We start from the raw sequence: 17949 nt of genomic DNA, 5'->3' as shown, positions 1-17949 counted from the left end.
ACCTTATTTTAGGAGCATGAAATTTAATAGCTTTGACACTTTTAATTCGACTTTCCCATCGAGTATCAGATAAAGATTTCACAGTTTCCGGAACATTATCACATAAAATTTTCCACCTTTTGGTAGAACTTGCGAACAATGAATATATACGTTGCAAAATCCCCAAAAAAAATAGCTTTAACACAAGAATGTGCCATATCAGAAAGAGAAAGATTAAGATTATGACAAGCGCATGGCATATATAAAGCTCTAGGATTTATTTCAAGCAACCTCTTTTAAACACCTTGGTGTTTTCCTTTCATATTAGAACTATTGTCATATCCTTGGCCCCTCACATCATCAACGTTCAACTCTAGAGATTGCAATGTATTTACTAATTCATTGAAAAGCCCCAATCCAGATGTATCATCCACTTTCAAGAATTCTAAAAAGTACTCTTCTATTTTTACTTTGTTGTTTGACATATTTACGCATCACACTATTAGAGTCATTTGTTCTTGATGACTTACATCAGGGGTACAATCAAGAATAACAGAGAAATACTTTGCCTTCTGGATGATCTTTAGAATAGAAGTTCTAATACTATGGGCCAAGAGAGAGATTACTTCATTTTGAATGTTATGACCAAGATAATGATAATGAATATTTTCATTTTGAATACGTCTAATATGGTCTTGCATAGGCAAATCAAATTCAACAATCATTTCAATTAATCCTAAAAAGTTTCCATTATTCTCATCGTAAATTTTCTCACTAGATCCTCGAAAAGCTAAATTATTTTTAGCAAGACATTTTACAACACAAACTATTCTTATTAAAACTTGCCTCCAATGTTCTTTCTCTTTTGAAATTCCTTGTTGTAAATCTTTATCAAGTATTTGATTAGTTTTTAATCTCACTCTTAATTCACTCCAAATATTCATGTTAGTCATATGCTCAATACTATTTTCATGTTGTTCGAGTCTCTCACTAAGATGTTTCCAATCATTTACTCCATCATTTGCTAAATAACTCTTATTGTTTTGCTTTGTAAACAATTTACAACAAAAATAATAAACTTTGTCCACATGTTTAGAATATACCAACCATTTTCTATCGCTCATCTCTCCATTACTCAACTTTCTAGAAAAATAAGCATATGAAAAATGCCTAGAATTATTTGCTAAGGGAAATTTCAAATTCAATTCTCTTATAGGCCCCTTTTCAACTAAAATATCTCTAGATTTATTATCAAGATTACCCCAATTTCTAGGATCATAAATGTCTACAGCAGAGACTAAGTCTTGATCAATCCCAACATCTTCAACATTAGACTCATTTTGTGCATGATTATGGACATTTAAATTAGAAATGTCACCATCTATATGAATTAGAATATCATGGTAATTTGTATCAGTAACACCTAAATTGGTACAATTTGAAGAACTATCAAGATTATTTAAATTCCCAGCAATATCATTTAAATTTTCATTAAAAGGCTCTCTTTCTCCACTTTTAAAGAATTTATCAAGAGCTCCCTTTTGCGATTCTATTAAATCATATATTTGTTTTCTTTTTTTCATTTTTCACTACTAGACATATGTTTTTAGGCAACATTATATAACAATGCAACTAATGTAGAAAAGAACAATAACACCTGTAAATGGGAAGATCCTCGATCGAAGTATTTATACGCCAAATTCGCAACACCATAATGATTGAACTTAAAAGGAAGATGAAGTATATGCATATCCACGTTTGACATTTCATATCCAAAATTTATGAAACAAAAAAAATAAGTTTATCTATAATTTAGAAATATATAAAAATAAAAAAAAAAATTTGGAAACACGAACTTACTTAGGATTTTAAAAATATCTTTAATGACCACAATTGATGATAAGTAATTGTGATTTTGTGTTTGTGAATTGTGAGAAATATGAGAAATTGAAAATTGAGAACAATAAGAAATAAGTTAATTTTACTTCAATGTTCTCCTATCATTTATAGGGAATAAAAAGTAATTGTTATAAACATTATGATTAATGTAGTTTTTAACGTTATGATGAGAACAATAAGTCAATAAGAAATAAGTTTTTAACGTTATTTGTGACCCTCTTGCATTAATGTAAGAAAATAGTATATTAATATTTATGGGCCTGCTTTTAATTTAATTTATTAAAGTATGATAAATTAATATAACTTAAAATTATGGTGTAATATCCCAAAATCAGATTGAGTGACTAAAATGGAATTTTTGAAACTTTGAAGTATGATTTCAAAAGATTGTAAATGCAAGGAATTATTTGTAAATATTTTTTAGGGATTGTTGGTAATTATTAAATGAAGTAAAGGGTAAAATGGTCATTTGACAAGAAAGATTTTTATTTTCCCTTATAAGATAAGGAAACCACGTGGGAAGAGAGAAAAGGTTCCAGAGTTCTCTTCTCTTCTCTTCTTCCTTCTTCATACGTGAAGGCTTGAACAAAATGTGAGTCTTCTATTTAGATAATTTTTGGTTAAATTTAAGGTTGGGTTATGATCATTAGATGATAACTAAGCTTAAGTTATCTTAAAATCAAAAGATAAAGGAGTTAGGGAAGATTAAATATTTGGAGTTCTTGAGTGAAATATTGAAATAGAGTTTATAATGAGAATTGAAAGTTGAACTTGACTTGCCATCAATAAGAATAAGATATTTATGAAGTTAGAAAGGATTAATAACAAAGTTGAAAGTTTAGTAAGATTATTAAATTTTAAGAATCATGATGAGATATAGAAGATAAAGATGGTTTATATGGATATAAGTTGGTTTAAGTAATGGTAGTTGAGTTTAATGACATGATAGGGGCTTAAAATAGAAGAATTAAGTGAAAAGTTGATGGTTTACGGGCTTAAAATGCAAATTCGGGGCAAGGTGTATCGATGCACTCTTTAAAGAATAAGCATCGAATGCAATTAGTGCATCGATGCATAAGGAGTGCATCGATGCACCCCCTTAAAATGAAAACATCGAAGATGATCGGTGTATCCATGCATGGGTAGTGCATCGATGCACATGTTAAAGAATGCATCGATGCACTGTAGAATGTATCGATGCACTTCAAAGGGGAAATAGAAATAGACCTTTCTTTTGGTCTAAGAAATGATATATTAGAGTATATCAATTGGATATTAATATGTATCAATATGTGATTGCGTAGATATCGATCAAGAGCAAGTTCCAGAATGATTGAAAGATTAGAATTGATCCAGAAGAGAAAGTAAGCCATAGGAGTAATTGATAGCAAGTGAGGCCAATGTGAGTGCATATTCGATAGTATATGATGGTTAATGGAAATAAGACTTGCGACAAGTCTATTTCCTATAGTTTTGTGTATGAATTTATGAATAGTAACTTGTGTTTAATATGAGTGTGTATATGCTTGTTTATATGAATTGATTTGTTCTTGTATGTGCTATGTGATTTCTTGAAAGACAATATTATGTGATGATAAGAGAATATAAAATAAGTTAAGAAATTAAATGAGTATAAATGATAAGTTAAGTGATAATATCTATGTGAATATGAAAATGATCTATGTGCATATGTGATATATATGATATACAGGAACATATGTGAACAAGAGATGAAAATGATATACATGTTATATGAACACATGGGAAGTGTTATAAGATAAGTGACATATGAATATGAAATCATATGAACAATGATATGTACATGTGAATATGTGATATGATAGATTGCTAATGCCCATGTTATGTGTAAAGAGAGCTAGAGGTATAGTTGGCATGCCAAGAGTCGAGGGTTCATAGGTCCTTCGGGACATACAGTGGTCCATCGGGACATTTTATATTGGTCATTCGGGACAAATTCATAGCCCCTAGTGGGACCTCATACGAGCTGTGGTGACAGCATAGTACACAACCTCAATATACTCACATATCTACAGTTCTCACGTGTATGAATGGGCTAAAATAAAGGATATAATATGAGAAGAATGATATGTGATACTATATGTTTGTTTGGTAAAATGATGTATACATATATGAAAGTATGATAATAAGATGATAAGATATTGTCAGGATATGATAACCAAATATGAAATGGATATGGATACAGTTGTATATTTGGATCATGGTAATGTGGTATAGTAAAGGAAATAAGGATTTGTATATTTGAGTAAAGCTGAGGATTGATAAGAAGAGTTTGAGAATGTGTATATTGATGATCAGTTTATAAGACAAATGAAGTCATAATGTTGAGTTTGAACACTGGAATTTACAGGATGTATGAGAATAGAGGTGAAATTGATAAGTTAAGTAAACTAATTTTGAGATAATTTCGATTGGAAATGATGTATATGATTGGTAGAATAGGGCTTGTGCCCTAGATTGAACAGATGTTATTGACTAACTATCAGAGTAAAAGTGATAGAGTTATGAGATTGCAGGAAAAGATAAAGTTGAGTTAATCAATTATGATGTGAATCTCAATATAGTTGTGTATTCTGATTAGATAGATATTATGTAGAAAAGGATATAAGTACTTGCATGAAAACTTAAGGAAGAAAAATACAAGTATAAGAAATGATAAAGAATGAAGCTCTATATAAGAAATGGGTTATCAAAGTTATGAGAATGCAATGAAGATTTATACATAGAGATGAGAATAGGTGATAAGACAATAGTATGTGAACATGAAAGGAAATATATGATTTGTGTATAAGGAATAAATAAAGGAATAATGGAATAAAGAAATGAAAGGGATTAAATTAAAGGATCATATACGATAAAGGTTATATGGAAGTGTAGATGATAATTTTGATATAGAAGTAAGAAAAGTGTGCAAGGTGATGTGAAAAGATTCTTTAAAGTGTATGTTGAATCATATTTAAAGAAGATTTAAGGTCGTGTTCTTGGTTAAATGATGATGGAAAAAGAGTTTGGTTATGGTTATAAGGTAAGTAAAGATGGATGTTACTGTCTACGTGATGAGTGACATTATATGTAATTTTAGAAAGGTCGAGGAAAATGCAGCATAGAATGAGAGAAAAGACATGAATGGATTGAGGTTATTGGTTACTGTGTATATAATAAGTGACAGTAAATAAATGTATAAAGGAAAAAGGAAGTTAAATAACTAAAGGAATGAAAGGTTAAGTATAGGAGGCAACATGAGAACATTAGAAGGTATGTTCTTATTGGTATGTGCAATGAAAATTCGAGGATGAATTTTCTTAAAAGGAGGGGAGATTTGTAATATCCCAAAATCAGGGTGAGTGACTAAAATGGAATTTTTGAAACATTAAAGTATGATTTCAAATGATTGTAAATGCAGGGAATTATTTGTAAATATTTTTGAGGGATTGATGGTAATTATTAAATGAAGTAAAGGGTAAAATGGTCATTTGACAAGAAAGATTTTTATTTTCCCTTATAAGATAAGGAAACCACGTGGGAAGAGAGAAAAAGTTCCAGATTTCTCTTCTCTTATCTTCTTCCTTCTTCATACGTGAAGGCTTGAACAAAAGGTGAGTCTTCTATTTAGATAATTTCTGGTTAAATTTAAGGTTGAGTTATGATCATTAGATGATAACTAAGCTTAAGTTATCTTAAAATCAAAAGATAAAGGAGTTAGAGAAGATTAAAGATTTGGAGTTCTTGAGTGAAATATTGAAATAGAGTTTATAATAAGAATTGAAAGTTGAACTTGACTTGCCATCAATAAGAATAAGAGATTTATGAAGTTAGAAAGGATTAATAACAAAGTTGAAAGTCTAGTAAGATTCTTAAATTTTAAGAATCATGATGAGATATGGAAGATAAATATGGTTTATATAGATATAAATTGGTTTAAGTAATGGTAGTTGAGTTTAATGACATGATAGGGGCTTAAAATAGAAGAATTGAGTGAAAAGTTGATAGTTTTCGGGCTTAAAATGCAAATTCGGGCAAGGTGTATCGATGCACATTCAATGTGTATCGATGCACTCTTTAAAGAAGAAACATCGAATGCAATTAGTGCATCGATGCACCCCCTTAAAATGAAAACATCGAAGGTGATTGGTGTATCGATGCATGAGTAGTGCATCGATGCACATGTTAAAGAATGCATAGATGCACTATAGAATGTATCGATGCACATCAAATGGGAAATAGAAATAGACCTTTCTTTTGGTCTTAGAAATAATAGATTAGAGTATATCTATTGGATATTGATATGTATCAATATGTGATTGTGTAGATATCGATCGAGAGCAAGTTCTGGAATGATTGAAAGATTAGAATTGATCCAGAAGAGAAAGTAAGCCATAGGAGTAATTGATAGTAAGTGAGGCCAAGGTGAGTGCATATTCGATAGTATATGATGGTTGATGGAAATAAGACTTGCGACAAGTCTATTTCCTATAGTGTTGCGTATAAATTTATGAATAGTAACTTGTGTTTAATATGAGTGTGTATATGCTTGTTTATATGAATTGATTTGTTCTTGTATGTGCTATGTGATTTCTTTAAAGACATTATTAAGCGATGATAAGAGAATATAAAATAAGTTAAGAAATTAAATGAGTATAAAGGATAAGTTAAGTGATAAGATCTATGTGAATATGAAAATGATCTATGTGCATATGTGATATATATGATATACAGGAACATATGTGAACAAGAGATGAAAAGGATATACATGTTATATGAACACATGGGAAGTGTTATAAGATAAGTGACATATGAACAGTGATATGTACATGTGAATGTGTGACATGATAGATTGCTAATGCCCATGTTATGTGTAAAGAGAGCTAGAGGTATAGTTGGCATGCCAAGAGTCGAGGGTTCATAGGTCCTTCGGGATATTTTATAGTGGTCATTCGGGACTTCATAGCCCCTAGTGGGATCGCATACGAGCTGTGGTGATAGCATAATGCTCAACCTCAATAGACTCACATATCTACAGTTATCACATGTATGCATGGGCTAAAATAAAGGATATAATATGAGAAGAATGCTATGTGATACTATATGTTTGTTTGGTAAAATGATGTATACGTATGTGAAAGTATGATAATAAGATGATAAAGGTATGAAGTGAGGGATGATATGTGCATATATGGATAATTATTTTATAGATGAATATATGAAATGTGCATAGTAGGAATTAGTCTATGTATATGTGGGTGTGATGCTTGTATGTGATATGTTAGTAGAAATTGTTCAAGCATGATTACGAGTTAGAGTTTTATTATATGTTTTATGCCTTACTAAGTCAACGACTTAGCGTGTGATTGTTTCACACGTAGGTATGAGAAAAGAGAGTGGAATAGCGAGAAGCAAGACATATCAGTATTTTCCTTACGATGATCATATCAGAAACATATTGAACATATGTATTTTGTTTATAGAGTTAGTTGACATGTAGTTACAAGATTTAAATTGAATATGCTCTGATAGTTTTAAAGAAACAATTTGATTGTAATTATTAATGTAAAATACTCATTTTCTTAAACCTCGAACTCGGATACGGGTTGGGATGTTACATTTAATGGTATCAAAGCTAAGGTTTAGCTGATTCTAGGCTTAAACCGAAGACAAATGAGGTTTAAAAATGTGTACATGCCAACTCAAAGTGAAAATTTCTGATCTAATAGAGTAATAAGTATGTTGTCTTGCTAATAGAATAATATTTGTATGATATAGTAGAAATTGATTATAGAAATTGTCGAAGTGAATCGATAGCCGACAAATCTAATGGTTATAGCAATTCACCTGCCCTGGCCAGGCAGAATGAAAAGCGGAAACTTCAGAAAGTGCCTTATAAGATTAAAGGTTGATTTCATAAAGTTGAAATCATATCTGAATAATGATAGAAAGTTTTCACTATTTTGAATCGGAAAGGTGATATGGATTCGTTTTGTTATTTAGTGGATAAGATAGAATATGGTGAACACGTGTCACTATAAGAGCGTTAAAAGATCAAATGATGCAGTGAGAATTGGTAAAAGAGTTTGAAACGAAGGGATATTGTTGTGTATAAGCAAAAGTGTGGATATGATAAGAGATTGCATTTTAGAAAGAAAAAGTTAGCTTTGGCTAACACGAATATGTGATGGGAATATACTGGAAGTATAAGATTATAAGATATTGTCAGGATATGATAACCAAATATGAATACAGTTGTATATTTGGATCATGGTAATGTGGTATAGTAAAGGAAATAAGGATTTGTATATTTGAGTAAAGCTGAGGATTGATAAGAAGAGTTTGAGAATGTGTATATCGATTATCAGTTTATAAGATAAATGAAGTCATAATGTTGAGTTTGAACACCGGAATTTACAGGATGTATGAGAATAGAGGTGAAATTGATAAGTTAAGTAAACTAATTTTGAGATAATTTTGATTGGAAATGATGTATATGATTGGTAGAATAGGGCTTGTTCCCTAGATTGAATAGATGTTATTGACTAACTATCAGAGTAAAAGTGATAGAGTTATGAGATTGCAGGAAAAGATAAAGTTGAGTTAATCAATTATGATGTGAATCTGAATATAGTTGTGTATTCTGATCAGATAGCTATGATGTAGAAAAGGAGATAAGTATTTGCATGAAAACTTAAGGAAGAAAAATACAAGTATAAGAAATGATAAAGAATGAAGCTCTGTATAAGAAATGGGTTATCAAAGTTATGAGGATGCAATGAAGATTAGTACATAGAGATGAGTATAGGTGATAAGACAATAGTATGTGAACATGAAAGTAAATATATGATTTGTGTATAAGGAATAAATAAAGGAAAAATGGAATAAAGAAATGAAAGGGATTGAATTAAAGGATCAGATACGATAAAGGTTATATGGAAGTGTAGATGATAATTTTGATATAGAAGTAAGAAAAGTGTGCAAGGTGATGTGAAAAGATTCTTTAAAGTGTATGTTGAATCATATTTAAAGAAGATTTAAGGTTGTGTATTCTGATCAGATAGCTATGATGTAGAAAAGGAGATAATTATTTGCATGAAAACTTAAGGAAGAAAAATACAAGTATAAAAAATGATAAAGAATAAAGCTCTGTATAAGAAATGGGTTATCAAAGTTATGAGGATGCAATGAAGATTAGTACATAGAGATGAGTATAGGTGATAAGACAATAGTATGTGAACATGAAAGGAAATATATGATTTGTGTATAAGGAATAAATAAAGGAATAATGGAATAAAGAAATGAAAGGGATTGAATTAAAGGATCAGATACGATAAAGGTTATATGGAAGTGTAGATGATAATTTTGATATAGAAGTAAGAAAAGTGTGCAAGGTGATGTGAAAAGATTCTTTAAAGTGTATGTTGAATCATATTTAAAGAAGATTTAAGGCTGTGTTCTTGGTTAAATGATAATGGAAAAAGAGTTTGGTTATGGTTATAAGGTAAGTAAAGATGGATGTTATTGTCTACGTGATGAGTGACATTATATGGAATTTTAGAAAGGTCAGAGGAAAATGCAGCATAGAATGAGAGAAAAGACATGAATGGATTGAGGTTACTGGTTACTGTGTATATAATAAGTGACAGTAAATAAATGTATAAAGGAAAAAGGAAGTTGAATAACTAAAGGAAGGAAATGTTAAGTATAGGAGGCAACATGAGAACATTAGAAGGTATGTTCTTATTGGTATGTGCAATGAAAATTCGAGGACGAATTTTCTTAAAAGGATGGGAGATTTATAATATCTCAAAATCAGGGTGAGTGACTAAAATGGAATTTTTGAAACTTTGAAGTATGATTTCAAAAGACTGTAAATGCAGGGAATTATTTGTAAATATTTTTTAGGGATTGTTGGTAATTATTAAATGAAGTAAAGGGTAAAATGGTCATTTGACAAGGAAGATTTTTATTTTCCCTTATAAGATAAGGAAACCACGTGGGAAGAGAGAAAAGGTTCCAGAGTTCTCTTCTCTTCTCTTCTTCCTTCTTTATACGTGAAGGCTTGAACAAAAGGTGAGTCTTCTATTTAGATAATTTCTGGTTAAATTTAAGGTTGGGATATGATCATTAGATGATAACTAAGCTTAAGGAAATCTTAAGTTATCTTAAAATCAAAAGATAAAGGAGTTAGGGAAGATTAAAGATTTGGAGTTCTTGAGTGAAATATTGAAATAGAGTTTATAATAAGAATTGAAAGTTGAACTTGACTTGCCATCAATAAGAATAAGAGATTTATGAAGTCAGAAAGGATTAATAACAAAGTTGAAAGTTTAGTAAGATTATTAAATTTTAAGAATCATGATGAGATATGGAAGATAAAGATGGTTTATATGGATATAAGTTGGTTTAAGTAATGGTAGTTGAGTTTAATGATATGATAGGGGCTTAAAATAGAAGAATTGAGTGTAAAGTTTATGGTTTTCGGGCTTAAAATGCAAATTCGGGCAAGGTGTATCGATGCACACTCAATGTGTATCGATGCACTCTTTAAAGAAGAAACATCGAATGTAATTAGTGCATCGATGCACCCCCTTAAAATGAAAACATCGAAGGTGATTGGTGTATCGATGCATGGGTGGTGCATCGATGCACATGTTAAAGAATGCATCGATGCACTATAGAATGTATCGATGCACTTCAAAGGGGAAATAGAAATAGACCTTTCTTTTGGTCTTAAAATGATAGATTGGAGTATATCAATTGGATATTGATATGTATCAATGTGTGATTGTGTAGATATCGATTGAGAGCAAGTTCTGGAATGATTGAAAGATTAGAATTGATCCAGAAGAGAAAGTAAGTGTAACACCCTCAACTCATATCCGACCCGGATACGAGTCCAGGATGTCACATTGACTAAACAAAACAATACTTTAAAAAAAACCGATAAAACATTTGAACTTATTTTATTAAAAATACAATAATATACATATATTAATACAAGTTTATCAAAATACTCAGAGCATACACAACTTAACCCTTTAGTTACATGCCAACATCCATTTACATAAAAAATGACCTACTGATTAAGTTGTTTCTGATCTGATAGTTGCAGGAGTAATGTTGTCCAGCTGCTTAACCTCGATTGTCTACTTTATCGGATCCTACGTATGAAACACTCACACGCTAAGTCATCGACTTAGTGAGGCAATATAATAATATCAATAAATAAAAAGGAATTGCCAAAATGGGATGGGTTGCAATGATAAGATGTATGTAAACAATGCAATAACCAGAACCATGTTTCTTACACATATACTTATCAAATTCAAATTCATAAGTTCACCTTATTAAGTTCATTAGCCCATGGTACCATCCTGAGAACCTAAGGTATGTGAGTATTGTGAGGTTGTGCACTATGCTGTCACCACAGCTCGTATAATTGCACCGAAGTGTCACGTAGAATTGCACCGGAGTGCCGCGTAGAATTGCACTATAGTGCCATATAATAATGTCCATAAAGGACCACATATCATTCCTTAAGAATCATATACATATACTAGGAATCAAGTATGTGTCTCACATGACTTCACACATGTTCCAAAGAATATATATATATCTCGAAGGACCGCGTAGACCCTCTACCCTTGGCATGCCAACTATACCTATAGTTCTCATCTACATAACATGAGCTTTCACCATTCACATAATTTGTATCACGTAGACATATTATTTTTATACCTTTATCACATAGACATATAACTTTTTCTTGCATATTCATGTCACATAATGCATATGGTATGAATTTATGTCATGTATCATAATATGAAATGTGATCATGTATCAAAATATTGAATCTAGACTTATCACAAGTCTAGAACTGAATAGAATACATATTCATGCTAAGCATATGCACTCACCTAGATTTCTTTATCTTTCCCTCGATCAATCCTACTTTCGATTGTTCCAGAAATCGTTTAGGCTCGATATCTACATAGTAATTCATTGATACTTATCAGTATACTAATTAATATATTCTAAACTATCATTTCTTAGGCAAAAAGAAAAGCCATTTTCATCTTTTAATGGAGGTATGCATCGATGCACTACACCATGCATCGATGCATAAATCCTATTCGATGTTTGTATTTAATGGGGTGCATCGATGCACTCCTTATGCATCGATGGCATTCGATGTTTTTTCTTTTAAATTAATGCATCGATGCACTTCATGTGCATCGATGCACCTTAAACGATTTCTGGGATTTATCATTGATGCATCGGTGCACAATGAATGTGCATCGATGCACATTGCCCAGAATTGTTATTTTAGCACGAAAATCTCTTCTTAGTCTACTTAACACTTTATATTTCCCCTCTTTTTATATCCTTAACTTGCATACTCTTACTTAAACTAATTATTATCCATTCCATACTTTTAAAACTTAAAAATCCACTTCTCCATATAGAGTTTAAGAATCTAACCCAAATTCCAACATGTTCTAATTTGAATTCTAACACTTCATACCTCTTAAATAGCTTTATGACAAGTCAAATCCCACTTCTAATTCTTATTAGGAACTCTAATCCAAGATTTCACTTTTCTACTTCCTTTCTTTGATTCTTCATATTCTCCTCATCTTATGGTTTTAAGATAATCTAAGCTTTCCTTAAGCTTAGTTACCAACTAAGGATCAATAAACAACCTTAAATTCATCAAGAATTTGATCACAAGAAAACTCACCTTTAGCTTGGCTCCACGGCAGAGAATGAGAAGGAAGAAGAAAGAAATATCCAGAACCTTGTTTCTCTCATTAGCTTTCCACATGGTTTATTAAATATCCTTAAGAAACATTTAATTATTTTCTTGTCAAAAGACTCATTTGCCCCTTTAGTTCCCCATGCTTTACTAATTAATCCTACACCAAATATTTCAATCAATTCCTTCAACTTTCAATTTATCAACTTTGATCACTAAATATTAAAATTTCATAATTTAATCACTAACCCGGTATGGGGATGTTACAGTAAGCCATAGGAGTAATTGATAGAAAGTGAGGCCAAGGTGAGTACATATTTGATAGTATATGATGGTTGATGGAAATAAGACTTGCGACAAGTCTATTTCCTATAGTGTTGCATATGAATTTATGAATAGTAACTTGTGTTTAATATGAGTGTGTATATGCTTGTTTATATGAATTGATTTGTTCTTGTATGTGCTATGTGATTTCTTTAAAGACACGATTATGTGATGATAAGAGAATATAAAATAAGTTAAGAAATTAAATGAGTATAAAGGATAAGTTAAGTGATAAGATCTATGTGAATATGAAAATGATCTATGTGCATATGTGATATATATGATATACAGGAACATATGTGAACAAGAGATGAAAATGATATACATGTTATATAAACACATGGGAAGTGTTATAAGATAAGTGACATATGAATATGAAATCATATGAACAGTGATATGTACATGTGAATATGTGACATGATAGATTGCTAATGCCCATGTTATGTGTAAAGAGAGCTAGAGGTATAGTTGGCATGCTAATAGTCAAGGGTTCATAGGTCATTCGGGACATTTCATAGTGGTCCTTCGGGACAAATTCATAGCCCCTAGTGGGACCCCATACGAGCTGTGGTGATAGCATAGTGCACAATCTCAATAGACTCACATATATACAGTTCTCACATGTATGCATGAGCTAAAATAAAGGATATAATATGAGAAGAATGCTATGTGATACTATATGTTTGTTTGGTAAAATGATGTGTACGTATGTGAAAGTATGATAATAAGATGATAAAGTTATGAAGTGAGGGATGATATGTGCGCATATGGATAATTATTTTATAGATGAATATATGAAATGTGCATAGTAGGAATTAGTATATGTATATGTGGGTGTGATGTTTGTATGTGATATGTTAGTAGAAATTGTTCATGCATGATTACGAGTTAGAGTTTTATTATATGTTTTATACCTCACTAAGTCAACGACTTAGCGTGTGATTGTTTCACACGTAGGTATGAGAAACGAGAGTGGAATAGCGAGAAGCAAGACAGGTCAGTATTTTCCTTACGATGATCATATCAGAAACATATTGAACATATGTATTTTGTTTATAGAGTTAGTTGCCATGTAGTTACAAGATTTAAATTTAATATGCTCTTATAGTTATAAAGAAACAATTTGATAGTAATTATTAATGTAAAATACTCATTTTCTTAAATGATGAAATTGTTATTTAGTGGATTTCTAAAGAACAGAGTTTTGAAAAGTCAATGTGACACCTCGGACTCGGATACGGGCTGGGGGTGTTACATATGAGCCCTGGGCGGGTGCCCCTCTTTGTCACACCCCAACCCGTACCCGACCCGGATACGAGTCCGAGAGGTCATATTGACTTTTTAAAACAATATTCTTACAAAATAATAGAACATTTGGGCTTATATTAAGAAAATATTATAATATAATGTTGAATTATGTTTTGTTATAACAAATTTAAGGAAAGAAACGTATTTATGAATAGTATTATACTGTATGAATAGTATCGATACTGTTTAAATAGTACTATGAACAGTAATGAACAGTGTATCGATGCACTGCTACAGTACCGTGAACAGTGTACCGATGCACAAAAAACATCGAATTTAAAATGTGTATCGATGCACTGCTACAATGTATCGATGCATTGCTACAATACTTTCAGCAAAACATATATAAAACTCATAAAAATTTAACCTTTCATCAGTATAAAGTTACCATTTACATAAATACATTTAAAACATTACAAAACTCAATCATATGATTTTACAAATTCGATTAGAGCATATCGGATTCAAATCTTTATTTACATGCCAACCACAATCAGTATTACAAAATACAAACTATTCAATTCTTTTCTGATATGATCTTTGGAAAGGAGAAACTGACATGTCTTGCATAACTTTTATCAATCTTCCTCTTCTCGGAACCTACATGTGAAACAATCACACGCTAAGTCGTTGACTTAGTGAGACATATAAAACATATAATGATAATAATGATGCATGTCATATACATTTGAACATATAATCTAATTATTCTATCATGTCATAGATAATTCAGTTTAAATGATAATAGCATGATAACATGTAATAATGTAAACACTTTTGATACCTTTTGTAAGTCTATGTACATTACTCAGAACTTTAAGGTACGTGAGTACATTGAGGTTATGCACATATGTTATCACCACAGCTCGTATAGGGTCCCACTAAGGGCATGTGAAATTTGTCCTGAAGGACCACTTATAACATATATGTCCCGAAGGACCACGTAGAACCCTCGACTCTTGGCATGCCAACTATACCCTTAGCTCTCATATCATATAACATGGGCATTATTCTCATACTTCATATGTTCATGTATTCATGTCATTTCTCTTGTAATCACATATGTCTTTTCTTCTATCACATATCATATGAATCATATATCATTTATCGAATCATGTAAACACATATAACTTATGCATGCATTGTAAATCAAATAATATTTTAAGAGTCACTTCTTACCATAGTAACTCTGTCACTGGCTCATCGCAAGCCAATGTTTGTTCGATAATATAACTACAAATTAAATTGCACTCACCTTAGCCTTGCTTGCTTTGATTCGATTCTAATTTTTCAATTGTTCCGGAACGGGATTACGTTCTATATCTACATAACAATACATAGATCCATATCAATATTCTAATTGATATACTATAATCTTCCCTTTTCTAAACTAAAGAAAAATATCAATTTCCATTTTCCCTTTGAAGTATATCGATACACACTATAGTGTATCGCTACATCCATTCACTGGTGTATCGATACACTTATTGCATTCGATGTTTCTTTATTTAAGAATGTATCGGTACATATTGAATGTGTACCGATGCACTGTGCCCAGAAATTGTATTTTAAGCCCGAAAATTCCTCCTTTTCAATTTAAATTCTTCATGTTTCATTTCATTTTCTATTCTTAACTCAAGTACATATACTTAAACTAATTTCTACTCATTCAATACATCCTTAACCTCAAAATTCCATCTTTCATATGGAAATCAATAATCATACCAAATTTTCAAAATGCTCTAAATCCAATTCTATCACTTTATATTTCTTAATTTAGTTGATGACAAGTCAAATTCCATCTCAAAATTCCTTTATCAACTATTTTCCAGAAATTAATTTAAAAACTTCTTATCTTTAATCTTTCATAACTTCTTCATCTTTTGATTTTAAGACAACTTAAGCTTTCCTTAAGCTAAGTATCACTTAAGGATCAAAACCCAGACTTTAAATTAACAAATAATCAGACAACTCACCTTTGCTTGGCTTGAGCTTGAACACACGAGGGAAGAAGAAAGAAAGAAGAAGAAGAGAGTTTTCAGATAACTCTCCCCCCCCCACGTGATTCATTCTTATCAAGGGGAAAATATCTTTCTTGTCAAATGACCATTTTGCCCTTTAATTCCTTTGATAATTACTAACAACTTTCAGGAAATATTTCCAAATAAATCATTGAACTATTCAACTATTCTACTTTAATCACCAGATTCTGAAATTTTACAATTTAGTCACTAACCCGGTATTGAGGATGTTGCACTCTTGCCCCTGCCCATAGCTGGCCCTGGGTGGAAGTTGCGGTGATTTGCAACATAGTTGCTAGCCTCTTCAAAGGTATAGCTCGTGTGAACTACCAATGGTTTTCTATTGTATCTCATCCGAATTTCTTCCACAAACCGTTTTTTCAGTATTACTTTCCTACCTATCGAAGTCTCTAGAGTTCTTAAAAGATTCCAAAATTTCATATCCTCCATTCAACTACAACCACTTGACATAGCAGCCTAATGTGATATACCAAAGTTAAATTTGTTATTTAACAATTATATAAATTTGTCATGTCAACCTATAAATAACTATCATCGCTCTAATATATATATATATATATATATATATATATATATATATAAACTATCATGCAAAAGTGGATGTAAGATTCTCTCTATCTCTTGTTCATCTTTTTCGGATCATTTACTCTCTATCTTCGAAATAGAATTATTGTTTACAGCTATCCGTACGAAAAGGATGAACAGCCAAACACCATCATAACCCCATTTTTTCATCAACATTTTGAAATGGTCAAATTATGGGTTTGGTCCCTCTACTATTCTCGAGTTTGGGATTTAGTCCCCATACTTCAAGGTCAAGTTATGGTTTGTATAATATTCCGCGTTTCCTTTTCTTTAACAGGGTTCAATTCAACAAAACAGAGAGTGCGCATTGGGATTATATTACCCTACACAGCTCAAGTATATGCAATTCAAGAGAGGCTTGAAAAGAACTACATTGGATATTCAGACGGGCTTCAGTGTAAGCATCCGTTCAGTGGATGGATTCCAAGGGGTGAAGAAGTCATAATCATCTCTACCGTCAGGTCTAACATAAATGGATCAATTGGTTTTCTATCCAATCCACAAAGGGTAAATTTTCATTGACACGTGCAAGGTAATATTATATATTATGATTTTGGACCCTCTTGCTATTCTCAACTTTTGGCATTGCTTGTTTCAGGCATTGCCTTTGGATATTGGGGAACGAAGCAACATTGGTTAAAAGTAATTCCGCATGGACGAAACTAGTTATCGATGCTAAAAGAAGGGGATGTTTCTTTAATGCTGATGAAGATAAGTATCTTGGTGAAGCAGTTGTTACAGCCTTGATTAATCTTGAACAATTTGACACCCTATTAACCACGGATTCCCCATTGTTCAAGCATGCAAGATGGAGGGTTTTCTTTGGAGCATGAAATGGAGTGCTTATCAAGAGATGGGCATGCAAATGGCAACATCATCAGTTCCAATTCCCTTGGTGTTTATTTTGGTATAATTATCATTGCTATAGCCATTGCTATGTTTGTAACCAAATATCCACTTTCGCCTATATTCCTTTTCATTACTTCTTTTGTTTTAGTTTTTTTAATCCAACTAGGAATTTGTCATTTA

Source organism: Hibiscus syriacus, unplaced genomic scaffold (genome assembly GCF_006381635.1).
Source record: "Hibiscus syriacus cultivar Baekdansim isolate YM2019G1 unplaced genomic scaffold, ASM638163v2 tig00110596_pilon, whole genome shotgun sequence".
Lineage (NCBI taxonomy): Eukaryota > Viridiplantae > Streptophyta > Magnoliopsida > Malvales > Malvaceae > Hibiscus > Hibiscus syriacus.
The sequence above is the reverse complement of the archived record's forward strand: the minus strand, read 5'-3'. Positions refer to the sequence as shown.